Source organism: Nycticebus coucang, chromosome Y (assembly GCF_027406575.1).
Source record: "Nycticebus coucang isolate mNycCou1 chromosome Y, mNycCou1.pri, whole genome shotgun sequence".
NCBI lineage: Eukaryota > Metazoa > Chordata > Mammalia > Primates > Lorisidae > Nycticebus > Nycticebus coucang.
The window spans coordinates 35466686-35488135 of NC_069805.1; the positions used below are offsets into that span (position 1 = coordinate 35466686).

General features: G+C 40.2%; 1 non-coding gene and 2 pseudogenes across 1 annotated transcript; all 3 read right to left on the reverse strand.

Moving 5' to 3' along the window:
- Positions 1-643: 643 nt before the first annotated feature.
- The window catches only part of LOC128579128 (sphingosine-1-phosphate phosphatase 1-like), a 73356-nt pseudogene continuing 52549 nt past the window's right edge, over positions 644-21450 (reverse strand).
- LOC128579227 (small nucleolar RNA SNORA16B/SNORA16A family) lies at positions 8627-8761 on the reverse strand. Its single transcript, XR_008378096.1, has one exon. It is a non-coding gene; the product is annotated as a small nucleolar RNA SNORA16B/SNORA16A family (small nucleolar RNA).
- LOC128578956 (E3 ubiquitin-protein ligase TRIM52-like) lies at positions 11780-12756 on the reverse strand (annotated as a pseudogene).

The window sequence follows — 21450 nt, forward strand, 5'->3', positions numbered from 1 at the left end:
TAAGTACACCACTTTGCCCCACTACGGCCTCGGTAAGTGAACACGCCCTCACACCATATCTTTTAGTGATATGGACCAACACACAGCTCCCCTTTAGGGCTGTTCTGACTACAAGCACTTTTCATGTGTATGCACACGATGTCTGCCTCCTGCTTGCACAAGTCTTTAAAATGGGAGACTCTGTCCTACTCACATGGCAGGCTTCAGCTCAGTGCCTGACAGTAATACATAGTGGTAAAGACTGTGGAATCCAGCAGCACCTGTGGCTCAAAAGAGTAGGGCACCGGTCCCTTATACCAGATGTGGTGGGTTTAAACACAGCCCCGGCCACAAACTGCAAAAAAAAAGGATGTGGACTCCATCCAGACTCCCCGTCTTCATAGGCCCAGCTCTAACTCTTACTGAGGCATTCATCTTACTGAAACATGGGACTGTAAAGGCATCTATTGATACTTCAGTGGATTGTTATAAAGATTAAATGACCAGATAGAAAATGCTGGCAACTAAGACACGCTATATAAGACTCATCTATGATTATCAGCAGATATGTAAAATAATTAGTCTTTCAGAAACAAGAAGAGGATCACATTCATCAGATTATATAATATTCGTTTCTCAGATTATCTTGTGCTTATGGATTTATTTTATTTTCATTATTTACACACACCAATTGATGCATCATGAGTGTAAAAAATTCATTCATCAGAACAAGACATCGTTCCAGGATTGGTCACTTTCCAAACGCTGAAGATGAATCTGGAAAGAAGAGAAAGAAGGTATCCACAAATGAATTTGGTATGACTTCTAGCCTGAAGGAGGAGAAATAAGGAGAAATAAGAAGAATTCTATTGCAGTGCAGAAGTGGCAAACCAAAACATGTGCATGCTAATCATCACCCGTGAGGGCTTCTGTTTGTCACCTGCCCAGCATCTACTCCTGTCAGCTGGTATTGGATGTCTTATTTCATCAGGGAACCTCCCCTCTGCTCAGTCCCAATGCTTCACAGGGGCTAACCTCAATGAGATTCATCTGGGCTGGTGACTGGACCTGGCTGATCTGACAATTCAATTCCCTCCACGACAGCATCTGGTTCAAGAGCGTACATGTGCCCAAGACAGGGAAAAGTTTCAATTCGGAGACTTCTATGCACGTGTTGAAAGTAAAATCCTCTTTCTTTCCATGATGACGTTACAACTCTAAGGCTTTAAATATGCAGTGGAGCCATCCCTGGAGGGAAACTGGCCAAAGAGAAGCCAATACAACAGAACATAAATCAAAGAGATTGGGGTGGAGGAGAGAATAGAGATTGGGTTCTTACATGGTTTACCTTGATCTAGCTATGCCTGATTGACTGGTGGACTTTGTTTCCCCTGAGCCACTGAAGTACTTTGTTTTACTTATTCCAAATGGGTTTTCTGCTGTTCTGAACTTGAAGAATGCAAATAAATAAAAAATGAAAAAGTTCTAAATCGCAAACTATTTTATTCAGCCTTGATTAACATTACTCGAAAGTGCTTAAAAACAAAACAAAGCAAAACCCCAAACCACAACACCATCTATCAGTATCGTATTTCAACACGACAGTACAAACAAAACCAGCAGAACAAGCTCTCAAGGGCAAAAGCTTTAACGACTTAAGCAACAAAAATGGAGTATAGAATTATAACTCACAACATAAGCTAAACATCTTTGAGTCCATAGATATTTACTACATAGATAAATTAATAAGTGGGGGAGAAGAGAGAAATCTTTCATTTTCAATAAATGGTATAGATATTGTACCCTAATACTCGGGACCACAACGCCCCATTCCATAAGTGTGGGCTTGACATACTGACTTCCTTCCAATGAGCACATGATGGAAGAGGGAACAAAAATAGCTTGACATTGGAGAAATCACACAAACACTATGGCAGCCAGATGAGCAAGGTCCATGTCCAGAGTCATAGATCATGTTGACAGTATGTATCCTGATACAATGTGACGAAAGTAGCACTTTCTATCCGTGATCTTCCTCCCACAAATGGATACTTGATGATGTTATCAATATTGGTTTGTTAATTAAAACAAATGTACCATAAAAGTTGTTAATGTAAGGATTACATGACATCTGTTCAGGGGGTATTTGAAAACTCTACATTATCTGCTGAACTGCTCTGTAAATATCAAACTGTTCTAAAAGGAAAAGTCTCTTAATACTGTAATTCCATGTACAATACCATCAAAAATACTAAATACTTAGGATGAAGTTTGAAAAAAGTTGTGTAAGACCTGGACACTGATAAGATATTACTTATTAACACTTGCAAAAAGTGAAAAATTTAATGTAATTTTTACAAACAATAAATAGACACACTGAGACAAAAACAAAACCAATGATTTCTGCTTCATTTAGGCAGTTTGCAAGTAAGTCATGTCCAAAGACATCAGAATTGCATTTCAAGCATCCAAATGAAATGGTGGGACATAGAGAGAATATTGATCTATGTATGGTTAACTTGTGTTCATTCACAGTTCGTTGAATAAATTTTTTTTTTTTTTTGCAGTTTTTGGCCGGGGCTGTGTTTGAACCCACCACCTTGGGCATATGGGGCCGGTGCCCTACCCCTTTGAGGTACAGGCACCACCCTCTTTTTATTAATTTTAATTAAAATCATAACTATACATTTATGTCATGATTTGATATACAATGTGGAATGCTTAAATTAAACTGATTAAGATCACCATTACCTCATTTACTTGGTTTTTTGTTTGTTTGTTTATTTATTTGTTGGGGGGGAGTTAAGACATTTAAAATACACTCTTAGTTAATTTGAAATATACCCTTGCATTGTGCACATTAGGTGAGATCCCACCAAATGCCCTCCCTCCTCTGGCCAATTGCCCTCCCTCCTTCCCCTCCCTTCTCCCTCCTCTCTCCTCCCCTTCACTAGACTATATTTGTCTTTTATTACACATCTGAGTGTGTATGTGTTTATACATTGGTTTAGTACTGAGTACACTGGACACATTTTTTTCCATTCTGGAGATACTTTACTAAGACGAATGTGTTACACTTCCATCCAGGTAAACAAAAAATGTAAACTCTCCATCTTTTTATGGCGGAATAGTATTCCATAGTATACATATACCACAATTTGTTCATCCACATGTTGGTTGATGAGCATTTGGGTTGCTTTCATCACTTGGCAATTAAGAATTGGGCTGGAATAAACATTGTGTTGCAAATATCTTTGTGGTAAAATGATTTCTGTTTCAGGGATCGTCAAACTTTTTAAAGAGGGGACCAGTTCACTGTCCCTTTCAACCACAATCTACACTTTAGAGACTATCCACTTACAAATACTAGTCACCACAAGATATCTGCATTTACAAAAACAAAACACATGCCTATATAAAAACAACCACTAGACCAGTGATTGTCAACCGGTTGACCATGGCACACAGGTGTGCTGTGAGAGGATCTTAGGTGTGCCATGATAGTTTTTAAATTTCATTATTTTCAAAAGAAGTTCAAAGCACAATTTTTTTTACTCTTTTTTTGATCAACATAATTTACGTGTGCCACAAAAGTTTAAATATAGATTCATGTGCACCACGAGATAAAGAAGGTTGAAAACCACTGCTCTAAACAAATATCCACTTCTGCCCTCACAGAACTGATTCCAGAGCCCACTATTCACACTGCCCCCTTTTCATCAAGAAATGTTTAAAACAGTCAATGACTGGGATTCGTGGACCACAACAGAGAGAAAAGGACAGCAAACTCCAGTTAGAACAATACATCCCTCTATCTTCTTAATTAACTGAGACTGTAACAATGACTCAAAAGATAGACATTCTACCCTCCCATCAAGAGAAAAATGTATAAAGTTATTTAATTCACCTAATAATAAATATATCAAATTTTATTTAACACTTGAGGTCCCTACACTATTACACATCTTGCACCTTTCATAAACCATATACAAAAACGTACAACACTCACCAGACACACCTAATAAATATACTCAAAAACTACATCTCCCCAACACCTGCCATAGTCATAGACACCCCTTCATTTCTACCAAATATGTCTTCTTAACCATTTTATAATGCCTGCTATGACTATTAGTCTTAATATTCAGATTAGCCACTTGGCCTGTACAAAAGCCTCAAATACTACTTCTCAAGCTAGAAACACTATTAACACAAAATGAAGACCAGTTTAAAAAACTTAAAAGATCAAAGTACACCAAACAACACCTTACTAAGTTATAACCATAAATGACAAAATTTCAAAGATATATATTATTTTGTCTAATGATGCCCAGTCAATTAAAAAATACAAACTATTAATAATATAATCCAAAACATCACTCAAAAGAAAAAATTCTTTAACACTAAAATACAAACATGATGGTCCTAACACAATAACCACGTTGGGAAGGGGGGGTCCTCCTGTTACTCCTATTACTATCTATATTACTATATACAAAACATGCCTGCCCTCCTGTCTCTTTGCTCATTGTATTAATTTCCAACTAAAATACCTTATGATCCCAAAATTAATACTTGAAATCATAGCCATTGTTCCCATGTCAAAAAATCCCCAAAATCCATACATACAAACCCAGAAACAAAACTGAAAAGCGATAATGGATGCTGTTATCCTAAACAACCACTACCTACTAGACACTACTAGACAAGCCCTGATGAAATCAGATAAGCCTACATGCCGTTATCTAAAAATGATGTGTTCACTTCCAAACTCTACTATCATAGAGTTGGTAGACTCCATAATACCAAAGACAAAGGATACTCTATACATGCAATAAAATATTAACTATAAATTTAGTCTAAATAAAAATACTTTAAAAATATAACCACTTTAAAAACACAACAAAAAATTTTTTTTGCATTTTTTTTTTCTTTTCTTTTTTTTTTTTTTTTGGCCAGGGCCTGGTTTGAACCCACCACCTCTGGTATATGGGGCCGGTACCCTGCTCCTTTGAGCGACAGGCACCACCCAAAACAACAAAAACAATTTTTTTTTTTTTTTTAGAAATAATTATTGCAATTTATTGTATTTCCAGGGGTCGAACTTATTCTGGCAAAAGATAAGTTTAAAGTTACCCTGGGAATAACATGTAGTATAGTTAACAGTAGATAACAAGGTGACAATAACTAACCACAGGGGCATGGACATCTGAGAATAACCTGCTTCTGATGCTCTTAACTTTTGTCTCCACAGTTCTGCAGTTTACCGGTTGGGCGTGAATTTCTTGGGGGATAATCCCAGATGTGGGTATGATGTAATCTGGATAACTTGACCGCTGTAGGGGTCATAAGCAGGATGTCCTAGAGGTCAGTCCAATTTTTCTTGAGTTGTTTGTCAGGTTTTCCCTTCCAAGTCCTGAGGATCACCTGGTCACCAACCGGGATGTATTGCAAGGTTTCACAAAGCCAGGGAGGGGGGCTCTTTTTCAGTAGTTTAGAGGATGGCATAACGTAACTCAGGACGTGGCAGGGCATGCTGTGACAGAGATGGAAGGTCATCTCCTGGGGGCCTTGAAAAAGTGTGAAAGCCATAGTGGGTCGAAGGTCCAAGGCCCACTGAGTAAGTTCTTTGTCTGGGTAGGTTACTGGAATGCAGGATCTGGAAAATGTCTGAAAAACTATTCCAGGGTAAAGAAGTAAACAGAGGCTTAATCTGGCTTCTTTAAGCCAACTCAGATGAAGTCAGGGTTGTGAAACTATTTAGCAGTCACCTGGGCTAGTGAATTGAGTGATTTTTGTTGAGTCTCAAGGCTTTTGGAGGTTTTCCCCATTGGTCTTAGAGTCAGAGATGAATCCAATCTTCAATCACACTTTTTTTGGCATGTAGTCTATAGATTGGGACCAGCACTTTTGCTTGCTTTTATAATGTTACTTCTGGGGCAGCTATCTCAAAATATGATAGAGACATGTACTTTGGGGTAAATATATATATATATATATATATTATTATTTTTTTTGTCTTTAGACATTTTTTTTTTTTATTGTTGGAGATTCATTGAGGGTACAATAAGCCAGGCTACACTGATTGCAATTGTTAGGCAAAGTCCCTCTTGCAATCATGTCTTGCCCCCATAAAGTGTGACACACACCAAGGCCCCACCCCCCTCCCTCCTTCCCTCTTTCTGTTCCCACCCATAATCATAATTGTCATTAATTGTCCTCATATCAAAATTGAGTACATAGGATTCATGCTTTTCCATTCTTGTGATGCTTTACTAAGAATAATGTCTTCCACGTCCATCCAGGTTACTACAAAGGATGCAAAGTCTCCATTTTTTTTAATGGCTGAATAGTATTCCATGGTATACATATACCACAGCTTGTTAATCCATTCCTGGGTTGGTGGGCATTTAGGCTGTTTCCGCATTTTGGCGATTGTAAATTGAGCTGCAATAAACAGTCTAGTACAAGTGTCCTTATAATAAAAGGATTTCTTTCCTTCTGGGTAGATGCCCAGTAATGGGATTGCAGGATCAAATGGGAGGTCTAGCTTGAGTGCTTTGAAGGTTTCTCCATACTTCCTTCCAGAAAGGTTGTACTAGTTTGCAGTCCCACCAGCAGTGTGAAAGTGTTCCCTTCTCTCCACATCCATGCCAGCATCTGCAGTTTTGAGATTTTGTGATGTGAGCCATTCTCACTGGGGTTAGATGATATCTCAGGGTTGTTTTGATTTGCATTTCTCTAATATATAGAGATGATGAACATTTTTTCATGTGTTTGTTAGCCATTCATCTGTAGTCTTTAGAAAAAGTTCTATTCATGTCTCTTGCCCATTGATATAAGGGATTGTTGGCTTTTTTCATGTGGATTAATTTGAGTTCTCTATAGATCCTAGTTATCAAGCTTTTGTCTGATTGAAAATATGCAAATATCCTTTCCCATTGTGTAGGTTGTCTCTTTGCTTTGGTTATTGTCTCCTTAGCTGTACAGAAGCTTTTCAGTTTCATGAAGTCCCATTTGTTTATTTTTGTTGTTGTTGCAATTGCCATGGCAGTCTTCTTCATGAAGTCTTTCCCCAGGCCAATATCTTCCAGTGTTTTTCCTATGCTTTCTTGGAGAATTTTTATTGTTTCATGCCTTAAGTTTAAGTCCTTTATCCATCTTGAATCAATTTTTGTGAGTGGGGAAAGGTGTGGGTCCAGTTTCAGTCTTTTACATGTAGACATCCAGTTCTCCCAACACCATTTATTGAATAGGGAGTCTTTCCCCCAAGGTATGTTCTTGTTCGGTTTATCGAAGATTAGGTGGTTGTAAGATGTTAGTTTCATTTCTTGGTTTTCAATTCGATTCCAAGTGTCTATGTCTCTGTTTTTGTGCCAGTACCATGCTGTCTTGAGCACTGTGGCTTTGTAGTACAGACTAAAATCTGGTATGCTGATGCCCCCAGCTTTATTTTTGTTACAAAGAACTGCCTTAGCTATACAGGGTTTTTTCCGGTTCCATACAAAACGCAGAATCCTTTTTTCCAAATCTTGAAAGTACGATGTTGGTATTTTGATAGGAATGGCATTGAATAGGTAGATTGCTTTGGGAAGTATAGACATTTTAACAATGTTGATTCTTCTCATCCATGAGCATGGTAAGTTCTTCCATTTGTTAATATCCTCTGCTATTTCCTTTCTGAGGATTTCATAGTTTTCTTTATAGAGGTCCTTCACCTTATTCAACATATATTTCATGCTGACCCCTGTGCTACATGGCACAGCACAGTAGTCAAGGCTAATACAGAGAGAAGTTTGTTAAAAGTGGGATTTTTACTTACAAACATTAAGTGCATCCAAAAGAGGAAAACGTGGAATAAGTGGACAGAAAGGCTAGGCTTTTTATATCTTAAATTTGTGTAATGATGCTCCTGTTTCTGATTATAATTCACCTTGGTGTGCATGGTTAGACAGAGCTCTTGTGATATTGTCATCAGATTCCCCAGAGGTTACTCTGAGGCATCTTGCTTCTTCCCACCTCTAAAGCTTTGTTTTTCTTTTTCCTTGAGTGCTTGCTCTATCTCATCCTCAAAACCACTCTCGCTTTAGTAGCACCCGTCAGGGCAAGGCCCCTTCACAGACATTGTCGTGTCATGAGAAGAGTGTCAGCAGAACTAAACGCTGTGCTGAGGCTGTGGCTGACTTACATTCTGGCTCAAGCTTGATTCTTAGACCAGCACTGAGGCTGTGGTTTCTCGGATTCGCCGGGGAGCGCCCCCACCATCCACATTGAATTCCTCGCCCAGGCATCAGTGTGCTTTTTTTTCTGTGTTATCCTTATTATTCATGAACTTTGTTTGCTAATTCATATGCCTTTATATGTAGATGTTTAGATATCTACATAAAGTTAAATAGTAAACTAATAGGTTTCGGCGTGTTTTGGAGTTCCTGATGCAATTCCAATACAGAGCCAGGGCAAAAGCCAAGGGTCTGTGAGTTGCTGCAGTCTCTTCCTTGCCAGAAAGTCCTCAATGTGCCAGCTTACAAAGAGCTTTCTTTTGCCCAATGCCCTCAGTGTCGCTGACTGCCAGTCTGCCGTCTAGTCTGCGGGGCCTTGTTCTGTTTAAACAGTCCGTGCTTGGTTTCTTTTTTTTTTTTTTTACAAAAACTATATTTTCCAAAAATGTTGCTGATCAGTTACAGCAAACAGAACTGCGACCCTCGAGGAAAAGTGTCACTCTAGGCTCCTCTTTGACCACAGCAGCTATATGGAAGCAGCTGCAGCTTCGATAAGGGCCATCGTGCTTGGTTTCTTCTATGATGCTGCGTGGATAAGTGTTCTTGAGGTTGAGGGTCATCTTTTTTTTTTTTTTCTTTTGCAGTTTTGGCCGGGGGCTGGGTTTGAACCCACCACCTCCAGCATATGGGGCCGGCGCCCTACTCCTTCGAGCCACAGGCGCCGCCCGATCTTTTCACTTTTTTACATTCCCCTCAACACTTTGCACTATGCTGCTCAGTAGACATGTCTTCAGAATTTTTACTTAGACAACAATGAAATATTTCCTTATTATATTGACTATATTCTTCAAGTGGAATACATATGTGTGTGTAAAGAATTTCTTTTCAAGTACTGAGCTAAATGATTAATTGTTACTGGGATGTGTTCTTTCATTAAGGAAATATAAAAAGATGTATAAACGTAAACATAGCTTTTTAGCTATTTAATTTGGGGATTACCCAGTTCAGTGTGCCTCCTATTTAGCAGATTCTTATTGATATTATTTTTGATCTCTAACCTGATACAAATTATTCAGATGCTTGGTTGATTAAAGGAGAAACTTTTTTTTTTTTTCTAATGGAGTCACAGAGAGCTGAGCTGACTCAGACCTTGGAAAAACACCATTCTCACCAGATGACCACAAGTACATATATAAACCAAAATCAAAATGATGTTCACAGTTGGCTCGGTGCCTTTGGCTCAGCAGTTAGGGTGCCTGCCACTTAATGGGAGCTGGCGGGTTTGAACCCAGTCCAGGCCTGCCAAACAACACTGACAACTACAACAACAACAAAAATACCCGGGTGTTGTGGTGGGCTCCTGTAGTCCCAGCTACTTGGGAGGCTGAGGCAAGAGAATCACTTAAGCCCAAGAGTTTGAGGTTGCTGTGAGCTGTGATGTCACGGCACTCTACCCAGGGTGACAGCTTGAGACTCTGTCTCAAAAAAAAAAAAAAAATGACCTTCACACACAAATAGTATGGAATTTTTTTTTCACTGAAAAATGGCAAAATTTAGCAGCACTGAGTGAAGTTAGCTTCTAATGCTCTCTGGAGTGAAACCATTATGTTTTCCTGGGTGACTGAGCCTAGTACTAACGTCCATCAGAGCAGCTGCCGGGAACTGCCATGCTTTGATTAAACAGGGTATTAACCACAGGCTGGCTGCTTGAACCACACTGATAAAGACAAAATTCACCCTGTCTACCAAAAACACTCTTCCCATGCAAAACTTAGTAATGAAAATAAACAAAAGCTTTAACTGTCAAGTATATGTATCATGAAGAATGGCAGAGTTTTGTTTTTTATTCATGCCATTTTGCTTTTCTTTAATTGCTTAATTAGCTTTGAAAACTATTGTGTGCATTCCTTTATAATATTGTTTAGTTTGAAGGTAATCGTGAAAGAAAGTGGAAAATTAATATCACTTCTTGACAGCCCCCATTTTATTTAACCTGAAGAAAGTTACTTAAAAGATTTTGTAATTTGTCAAAGGCTGCCATCCTTTCATTTGAGAGTGAGTTAGCAAATTAACAGTAAGAGTAGATAGTGTTAATGGAAATGGTGAGACTGTATTAAGAGTGACTTATTCCCTGCGGAAAATAATTACTGCTGATGCCAAGTTTGAACAATATGGAATTTAGAAGTTACTTCATGGTACCATCGTAGTGATTTATCTCCAGGCTTGCATTAAGTGAGGATTGTGTTTTGGTTTTTTTTTTGTACTTTATAATTTATAAAATACAATATGATCATTAACATACAAGATCTCTTCTAATCCTAACAATCCTAGGCAAAAAGTGAAGTTCAAATGTTAGGCCTAGTGGGCCTAGGATAAGGCAGAAAGGTGTCAGGCCTAGTCTATAATAGAAAAATATCAGGTAACTCCTGGCAAATTTCCAGACTGAAAGCTTTCAAAAAAAAAAAAAAAAAGAAAGAAAGAAAAGAAGAAAGAAGTCTAGTCCCCTCCCAAGATAGATGGGAAAGTACTAATTGATTTCTTGCTTCTAGTTTACTCCCAATTTCTTACTTGGCTAATTCCCTGGGAAACAGACCGGGAGGTACCAACTGTTCCTGGACTGACCTTTAAACAATACCAGGTGGGGAAATACTGAAACTAAGATATATGGGGGGAAAGTACTGAAACTAAGATGGATGGGGGAAAATATTAAAACAAAGATGTATGGCTAACTAACCGCAAAATTCTGCTTCTGTACAATGCTTGCTTGTTACCTTACCCGGATGCACCTGGACAGCCTGGGAGCCAACCAGGATGCAGACCAAGCCTTAGAAACCCGACTCCTTAAGCACTCGGGGCTGCTCTCAGAAACCCCTTATTGGGACACTGAGGCAGTCGCCAGCCGGCTCTTGAATAAAGAGACTCCCTTACAAATTCGGCTTGTCTGTGTGGTCTCTGGGGAACTCCTGGAATTAACACAAAGAGATTGAGACCTGTCCCAAATTAGACAGTAAGTGACAGAGGCCAGTCATCTGATCTAAATCCTTCACCCCTTCTACTGTGGTAAAATATCAGGAAAGGAAAGTGATCAGGACTGCGATGTATTCTGTTTCATCAAAAATATTTATCCTCTGCATTTCCCTAGAGGGAAAATGGACCCTACTGAAGGTGGGAAAGCAACCTCCGATTTGGAGGGAGGGGCAGGGCATGGCCCCTTGATACTATTAGTCCAGAATTCATACCTGGCAATTCTGTCTAACAATACCAGCCATCTGTTTGATACTGCTTGTGCTCTGAGATTCCAGACACCTGTTATCTACAAGGAGTGTGGCTTTCCATTCCCATCCGTAACCGTCCCAGAGATTTGGCCAACTCAAGACTCACATTAGAGGAAAATTAAGTACCTATCCCCCTTGTATTTCAGTAGATTGACAACATTAATAATGGTCTGCTTCCAGTGACTCTCATAGGTCTGCTCAGCTTCCCCTGAGGAAGTCAATCTGCCTTCCCTCTCTTCACCTCTCTCCCCCTGCAAATAAAGTTCAACTAGCAAGTACCTGAGAGGGTGGGAAAGATATTCCTTGTCACCTCTCCACTTCCTTCAACTCGCCCATATTTCTTATTCCTCTCACCTTGTACTCCTGCACCACTTCCTCCCAAGGCACCATGCTGTGATGTTTGTGGCTCCTGAATTCTCGGCACACCACACAGATGCCCTCTTTGTCCACCTCGCAAAAGTGGTTCAGGGCTTCCTGGTGTTTGGGACAGATGCCCTGATCAGTCCTCTCCACACCCCCCATAAGGAGTGGGGCACATCTGGCGAATCCGTGTTGGCCAGCTGCAGGTTGGGACCAACGCTGCCCTAATGTTAAGCTCTTTCGGCACTGGGGGCAAATGAACTGCCCTGGAGGGGGTGAGTGTGTGTCAGGGTACACCTCTTCATCCTCTTCCTCATTGTAAGCTACCAATTCCTTCTCATCTTCTGGGTAGACATCGGTTCTCAGGTCAAGTCTCAAGCCTCCTATGTAATAGTCCCGATCTTCCTGGTCCTCTTCTTCCTGGTCCCACACATAATCCACATTGTTCCAATTACTTACACCACTGTCACCAACCCAGAGCTCATCATCCTCTGGATCCTGGAACAGCTCCTCGTCTGCATTCCCCCATACAATACCTCTGGAATGGAGTTGTCCCATCCACCGATGGCCCCCACAGCTCCCTCATCCTCCTCCCATTCATCATCTTCGTCCAGGTCTTCCTCATTTTCCTTACCCCACAGTTGAGTCACACACCCTCGGCAGAAGTTGTGGACACGGATCCTTGAAGTAATCCAGGTAGATGGCGCACACCGCTTCCTCCTGAAGTGTCTGATTGCGTAGTGGCACAGCTAACCGTCTTAACTTGCTGCTGGCCAGTGTAGATAGTCAGCTCAAAGGTGAGGAAAGGGAATGCGCCTGCAGGCTTGCCTCCAAATTACGCTGGTGACCCAAGGCTGTCCATGACCTTGCGCTTCCTCCTCAGGCCCCCAAAGAAGCCTTCCTCCGCTCTCTCTGGACGCCATTGCCCCAGATCCAGTCTCACAGCTGTCTTCTGAGGTCGGCAGGAACAGAACTGGGCTGCGGCGCTAATTCCCGTGGAGGTTCAGCAAGCAGGCCCCGACCCTGTACGGCTTCTCGCTACCCTCAGGGCTTGCCCCAGCCGGCAGTGTCCCCCTCAGGGGCTGCCGCTCGGTCCCCGCGGGAGACGACCGAGAGTGACATAGAGGACTGTGGTTTACTTTAACCTGAATCTAGCTAATGTAGGTTAATAGCCTATTATATATACTGTAACTGTAAACTGTTAGAAAGTGAAAGGTAGCTTTCAATAACAAAAGATAACAAAAGTAAAATAACAAGAGTAAAGGTAACAAATTCAACATTTGCTAAGGCAAAGTGAGTTAATATCAAAAAGTATTTGTAGCTCATGTGGCATAATATTAAATTTTAAAATGTTCCCAGAACTTGGATATGTTCAAGATGGAGTCTCAATAAAATGTGTCTTAAATATTGAACAAGTAGGCTTGGCGCCTATAGCTCAGCGGCTGGGGTGCCGGCCACACACACTGGGGCTGGCAAGTTCGAACCGGGCCGGGCCTGCCAAACAACAATGGCAACTACCACCACCACCACAAAAAATAACCGGGTGTCGTGACGGGTGCCTGTAGTCCCAGTTACTTGGGAGGCTGAGGCAAGAGAATCGCTTAAGCCCAAGAGTCTGAGGTTGCTGTGAGCTTGATACCTCCGCACCCTACCGAGGGCGACATAGTGAAACTCTGTCTCAAAAAAAATAAATTTTTTTTTGAACAAGTACTATTGTTACTTTTTTCACAATTACTACAGCAATTTGGAATACAACTATAGGATTCTGAGTACTGCTTTGCTTATTCTTATCTGAACCATTGCAATTTGTGCTTTTTTTCCCAGTAAATACAATCTGGAAAGCAAACACTTCTGCCATGGCAAGTACCGTTGATGAAAAATTATCTTTATTTAATGAGATGTATGAAGTGAGGAAAAAATAATTTTTTTGAAGAAACAATTGCTCTGAGGACAACTTGAGGGCATAGTTGACAGCATTACAGGTAATGTGGGCAGTTTCAGATCAAATTCAGATATAAAAATGCATTTACGTATGTTGTACGAGTACTTGCCATTCTAAGCACATTTTCAGACTTACAGGTCTAACTAATTTAACATAAAGATGAATCAATGCAAATCTATAATTTTTTCCTTGCTTCAATTATTATTTTCTAAAAGTTATACTGATTTGATTGGCAGATATAAGTCTAACAATTTAGTAGATGTTATAACTCAACAATAATAGCTTAAAGAATAACTGTTAGGTTTAAGCCAAAATTAATTTTTAAAATTCATGTGTGTATCCTATTTTGCTTATTGAATCAACAGATCTTTAAAGAAAATCTTCATATGAATTATGGTGATATGATTCATAGCATATGCTGTTACGCTCTCTCCGAATGTGAGAAAAAAATTTTTAAAGATGGGGAAACATTACAGTGTTTAAGTAGTGAATGTTTTTTTTTTTTCAAAACAGCAGCAAGATCAAGACCAAATCATTTCTTCAGTTTACTTTCATGCTTGATACTGACAAAAGACCAGTGTGACATCATAATCTACCTTTTATAAATACCTTTTAAATTATAAAACGAGTTCATACTCATTTCAGAAAATGGAAGCAAAAAGATTAAAAATGTTATCTAAAATCCCAACCTTCAGAATGACTCATAAAATATTTTTCCCAATTGGGTACATGTTTTAAAAGTAGCAAATTAGTTTGCCACTTGACTTGGTTCCCATGAAGAACTGTGAGTGCCTTTCACAGTGTAGTTTTCATATCTGAAACTGTCCAGCTCTTAGAGTGCACTGCATGCAAGGAAATTAGCTAAAAACACACAACCTTGGAGGAGATGATCGTCCAGAAGCAGAGGCAGTAGTCCAGGAGTTAATGCCCAGAGGAAACTTCCTTAACAAGATGTAAAATTCCTTGAGGAAGGAATGAAATCCTGCCATTTGCAGCAACATAGATGAACTGGAGCACATGGTGCTAAGTGAAACCAGCCAGGCAGGGAAAGACAAATACCACACACTCTCACTCATGTGGAATCTGAAAAAGCTGATCTCATGGATGGTGAGAGCAGAACAGTGGTTACCTGAGGCTAGAGAGGGAAAAAGGGAGAGAAGAGTGGAGAGAGGTTTGCCAAGGGATACAAAGTTACAGTCAATCAGGAAGAATAAATTCTGGTGGCTATAATAGCTAGTAACAGTGTAGTGTGTATTCCAAGATAGCTAGAAAAGGGGATCCTGCTAGAAAAGAGGACCCTGAAAATTAGTATGACCAAGAAATGGTAAACTTTTGTGGTGATGGACACGATAACCATCGTGATTTGATTATTATACAATATACACATGTATGAAAACACCACACTGTAACCTGTAAACATGTACAACTGTTATATGTCAAGTATAAACAAAACTTTTAAAAACACACACAAAAAGAATAAAACTCCTAAGGACAAGCTTTATTTATTCTATTTGTGTTGCTGCCTAGTCTCAGTCTTTTTTTTTGGCTACAAGTGACAGAAAACCAGACCCTACCTGGCTAGAGCATGAATGAAAGTTGTTGGCTTGTGTTAACAAAGCTCTTTCAGAATAGTGCCAGCTGCAGGCTGAGCTGGATCCAGGTGTCTCGTTCACACCACCTGGCCCGAGTGCTGCTCTCCAGTTCTCGGTTAGCTTCCTTCCCCTTCACTCCTTCTCAGGTAGCTGTTCCCACACACAGACAGGAGCACTTGTGCTACCTCTGGGCTACACACTTTCAGTTCAAGTCTGGCTGCCTGCCATCCGGGGAGCTTCTTCACCATCACCCTGGGATTCCTTTTGAACCAATCTTGGGTGGGATTCTTTGTTTCCTTACCCCATATTTTTTGTTTGCTCCCTTGTTTGGCTGGAGCACCTACTCTCTCAGCTTTCTGGAATGAAATGGCTTGAGATTTCTTGTGACCAAAATGTTTCTTTAGTTTACCCTTCTACTTACTAGTTTCCTGTTGTGAGAAAGACTCCCATTTATTATTGTTATTATTAATTATTTCAGATTAATACAAGGGTACATACGATTTCATTACATTGTGTTTGTTAGGTAAAATCCAAGTTGTAGTTGAGCACATTACCTGGGAGGTGTGCAGTCTACCCCTATATTGTACCTGTTAGGTGACAGCTTATCAAACCCCCCTTTTCCTCTCCTCTCTTTTTTTTTTTTGCAGTTTTTGGCCAGGGCTGGGTTTGAACCTGCCACCTCCGGCATATGGGGCTGGTGCTCTACTTCTTTGAGCACCAGGTACCACCCTCCTCTCCTTTCTTTTTGAATTTAATTGTGATTTTCTCTGACATGGGCCTATAGTTGCTGATCTACTAGTTTCCTATTAGTAGTAAATTTAATTTTAGTATTGGATGCTTGCTTTTCCATAGGAGGATATTCTCCAAATCCTTCCAGGTAAATACAAAACATGGAAAGTGTCTACCTTTCTTGGTGGCTGAACAGTATTCCACAGTACACGTATACCACCGTTTGTTAATCCATCCATGGTTGATGGGCACTTGGGTTATTTCCACATCTTGGCGATTGTGAATTGAGCTGCTCTAGACATTCAAGTACAAGAAGCTCCTGTTGTTACTAGTATCTGGTCTTCTTGTCTTCCTGGGGACACCCCAGAAGGGGACCCCCTTGCAGGACCTTTGCAGTTAGATGGTCTTGTGATGAGTTAAGCTAATGAAATAGAAGCTTAACTTCCTTTCTTCCTTTCCACCCTCCCTCCCTCCCTTCCTTCCTTCCTTTCTTTCTATTTAATTGAAACATATCTCCATGGAACAGATACACAATTAATGTGAAGAAAAATTCAAAACACTCCTGAGGGGAAACAAAGACAATGCAAACAAATGGAAATCTGTATCCTTGGAAAGCAAGATTTGTGATCAAAACACTATCAGTAGTGGACAGTCTGTTAATTATGAATAAATGTCCCAAAAGGATTTTCTTTTTTGAGGGAAAACTAAACAATTAGATTCTAAAGTTATTAAGGAAAGAAAAACTCTGACGAAAAAGAAGTTATATTCTCAAATATATAAAGCAGATGGAATCAGGTTGGTGGCAGTTCCAGAATAAATCTACTAGTATTGCTCCAAAGTCAAAGAAGAAATTGTGCTAATGGTGGTGTCCGGAGCAGATATTGGGGCTAGAGATACCTGTGCTTTGTTTTAAAAGCTGCTTTGGGAGACACAGCCAGGAGCAGGGGCTCACGCCTGTAATCCCAGCAATGTGGGAGGCTGAGGAGGGAGAATTGCTTAAGCTCAGGAGTTTGATACTCACCTAACCAAGAGTGAGACCCCAACTCACGAAAAAAATTGAAAAACCCAGCTGGGGGCCGTGACAAGCACCTCTAATCCCAGTGGCTTCCGGAGGCTGAGGCAGCAGGATGCCCACAGCCCGAGTCTGAGGTTGCAGTGAGCTATGACGCCACTGCACTCTGCTCAGGGGCATTGGGTGGGACTCTGTCTCAACAACAACAACAACAACAAGCAAAGAAATAAAAAATAGCAAGGAATTAAAATTAAAAAAAAAAAACAAGGAGGATACACACTAAGAAGCCAAGCAACTTGCAGAATCTAAGTGTTGGCCTGTCCAGTCACACAGCCTGCTTCAAATCAGCACGTGGCTATGTCTGAAAAGCAATCTGGAAGAATAAGACAAGTTCTAAAATAAAAAAAATCCTGTGGTTGTGTCTCATGGATACGGGCCTCACTGAAGACCTAATCAGAGGCTGAAAGACAAAACAGGAGAGTTTCCCAGAATGTGGTGCAATATAAGATATCGGGGACAAGATGGAACCATCAGCCATTGTAATAAGTACGAGTGGTGTGCAGGGCAGCACTTGGGTTCCTATCACTCCCAATTCTGTGTTAGCTTTCTGACCTTGGATGGATTAGATAACAAGTTGAATCCTCGATTTCTTTATCTATGAACTGGGGACAATGCCTAGAGGTGAGGAGCTATCTCACAGGGCAGGTTTGAGCATTATATGAAATACCAGAGATGGAAGTGCTGAGGCCCTTGAGCAGAAGTCAATACTGCTTAGCTATTTTCCCATCATTATCAATATTACTAATAGGCCCCCAGACATGTTAAGAATAAATATATGACCACATTCCATTCACAAAAGTATGCTTAAAATGAATAATGACCAAGTCACGTGGTTTACAAAAAGGAGATGAAAAATTGTGAAGTTAGAAAAACAGAATTCAAACTTGAAAGTATTAAAAAGGACATTTTATATTTATAAATAAAAATATGAAGACAAGAACAATGAACCATTATGACCAAACTCCACGCTGTCAAAATATATAAAGAAAAACGAGGCCGGAGCAGTGCCTCAGGCTTGTAATTCCAGCATTTTGGAAGGTTGAGATGGGAGAATCACTTGAAGCTAGGAATTTGAGATTGTCCTGGGCAACATAGCAAGACCCTGTCTCTAAACAGAAAAAATTAGCCCTGTGAGGTAGCAGGCACCTGTTGTCACAGTCAGTGGGAAGGCTGAGGCGGGAGGATACCGAATTGAGGGTGCAGTGGGATATGATTATGCCACTGTACTGCAGCCTGGGTGACAGAGGGAGACATCAACTTAAAAAAGAAGAAGATGAAAAAGAAAAGTGAATTGACAAGCTAATAGTCAAACTGAAAGAACTTAACAATTTCTCAGAATACTTAAAATAGATAGAATATAGACAAAAATAAATGACATGGAGGTTTTAAATATGGAGATAACAAGGTTGATTCAAAAGCAATTTGAAGGGTGGTGCCTGTGGCTCAAGGAGTAGGGCACTGGCCCCAAATACTGAAGGTGGTGGGTTCAAACCCGGCCCTGGCCAAAAACAAAAAACAAATAAACAGAAAAACCCTGCAAAACCAATTTGAATTGTAATCAGTTTTTAACCCAGTAAAGAATACATAGTCTTTGAAAATACACAAAGAATATCTACAAAAATTGACATAGTATTAAATCAGAAAGTCTCAATAAATTTCAAAAAGTGGAAAACATCCACGCTAATTTTCTAGCTACAGTGCAGTAAAACTAAAAATCAGAAATAACAGAAAAATTTAAAAAATAAAAAAATTATATGTATTTGACAATAACAAAACAGAGGGCCATTCTGTTACTCTTGGGTACAACAGGAGGTTGCAGCTGGCACTGCCAACAGTTCATGCTGGAATAACCCAGGAGTTAATAATCCGTGGAGTAAGATCAGCAGGGTACAGACAAAACACAAGAAGACGAAGTAAAACAAATGAACTCCAAAAGTCAGAAAACAGTTCAAAACATGGAAAACAGAATTTTTTTTTTTTTTTTTTTTTTTTTTTTGTAGAGACAGAGTCTCACTGTACCGCCCTCAGATAGAGTGCCGTGGCGTCACACGGCTCACAGCAACCTCTAATTCTTGGGCTTAGGCGATTCTCTTGCCTCAGCCTCCCGAGCAGCTGGGACTACAACGCCCGCCGCAACGCCCAGCTATTTTTTTGTTGCAGTTTGGCAGGGGCTGGGTTTGAACCCGCCACCCTTGGCATATGGGGCCGGCGCCCTACTCATTGAGCCACAGGCGCCACCGGAAAACAGAAATTTTAAAAGATAAAAGCAGAAGCTAAAGAGACAAATAATAAAATCTAATAAGCCCCAAATCAAGTTCTTTGAAAATACAAGTACATAATAAAGCTAAGAAATTATTGGCAATCCTGATGCAGAAAAAAAACCCAAGAATTAGAAAAGATATATTAACTACAAATGGAGAAGACTTCCAATACTGTAATCAATTCTATAGAACTATATTTGAAAATCTGGAAGAAATAAATGTTTTTTTTTTTTTTTTTTTTTGTCCGGGGCTGGGTTTGAACCCGCCACCTCCAGCATATGGGACCGGCGCCCTACCCGCTGAGCCACAGGAGCCGCCCAGAAATAAATGTTTTTAGGAAAATATAAACAACTAAAACTAACTAAAGAGCCAGAAGGCTTACATTTTTTTTATTTCTACTTTATTTCTTTGGGGACACCACATTTCTACTCAATGAAGAGAAACATTTTTACAGTAGCCTTTTATTTTTTTACACCTCTTATGCCATGAATGCACAGGGAGCAGGTTCCAGCAGCCCAGGCTGCCTTCCCCAGAGCGAGCGTCTGGAGCAGGTTGGTGCTTCAGTCAAACCCAGGTACCTTCCTCTTTGCCTTCCTTCTTTTTCTGATCATCTTTCTTCACATGTTTCAGGAGGCTATCTTGGCTTTTAGAGTGCTTAATATGCTCAATAGGAACATTAATCCTCTTGGCAAGAATCATGCCCTGAACTTGTTTATGTACAATGCCAACAGTGTGCTGGGTAACGTAGACTCCTCCAGTTTTGCCCTGGTGACATCTGTGTGGCACCATTACCTTGATGTCTACACTATCATCTTTCTTACAGATATGCATATATGTGGCCAGAGGAACATTTCCATGTTTTCTAAAAGGCCTAGAGAATGTGGATCAGGTGTCTCTCCTTTCTCCCTTTGTGTTTGTCATTTTGGCGAATTACTAAAAGCTCTGGCTGAAAGGAGATTTAAATTCTTAATTTTTTTTTTTTTTGCAGTTTTTGGCCAGGCCTGGGTTTGAACCTGCCACCTCCAGTATATGGGGCTGGCGCCCAATCCTTTGACCTACAGGTGCTGCCTGAGATTTAAATTTTTGATGGTTCTCTTAAAGAAATTGGAAAGTTAATTTGAGAGCTATCCCTGAAACAGGCCTCAGATTCAGACAGTATTATGGGGGATTCCAGCGAACCTTTGAGGAACATATGATTCCTGTTATTCCCACTGTCAGAGTGCAAGAACAGATGGAAAGTTTTCCCTCTCATTCCAAGTCTAACAAAACCTTGATATCAAAACATGTTTGCATGATAAGTATATGAAATAATGCATATGATAAATTAGCTTGATTCAGCCATTCAAATATCAAAACATCATGTTATGCACCATAATATGTACAATTTTTATTTGCTGAAACCAAATGAACCTCATTTGCACACAGGAGGTTTATATGGGAATGCATTGAAAAGGTCTGGAAGGAATCCAGCTGTTAGCCAGCTACCTCCTGGAAAGGGCTAAAACAGGGGCTGCGGATATGAGACTTGCGCTGCCTTTCCCAAACACTTCTCATGGTTTTATCTTTTTTCAATAAGTTTATACTAATGGATTAACTATGCAGTGATGGTTTAAAGCATTCATTATTTTACATATATTTATCACTTTAAAGAAGCAGCAGGAGGTAGTATCCATATCAGGAGCTGGCAAATTTTTTCCTGTACAGACCCAGATAGTAAACATTAAATAATTTAGGTTTGGGGGCCATACAATCTCTGTCACAACTACTCAACCTTGGTGGCTAGTATGGAAGCAAGTGTGGACCATATGTAAACAAATGGACAAAGCCGTGTTACAATAAAATTTTATTTTAGGGAGGCGCCTGTGGCTCAGTGAGTAGGGCACCAGCCCCATATACCAAGGTTGGCGGGTTCAAACCCGGCTTGGGCCAAACTGCAACAAAAAAATAGCTGGGCGTTGTGGCAGGCGCCTGTGGTCCCAGCCACTTGGAAGGCTGAGGCAAGAGAGTTGCCTAAGCCCAGG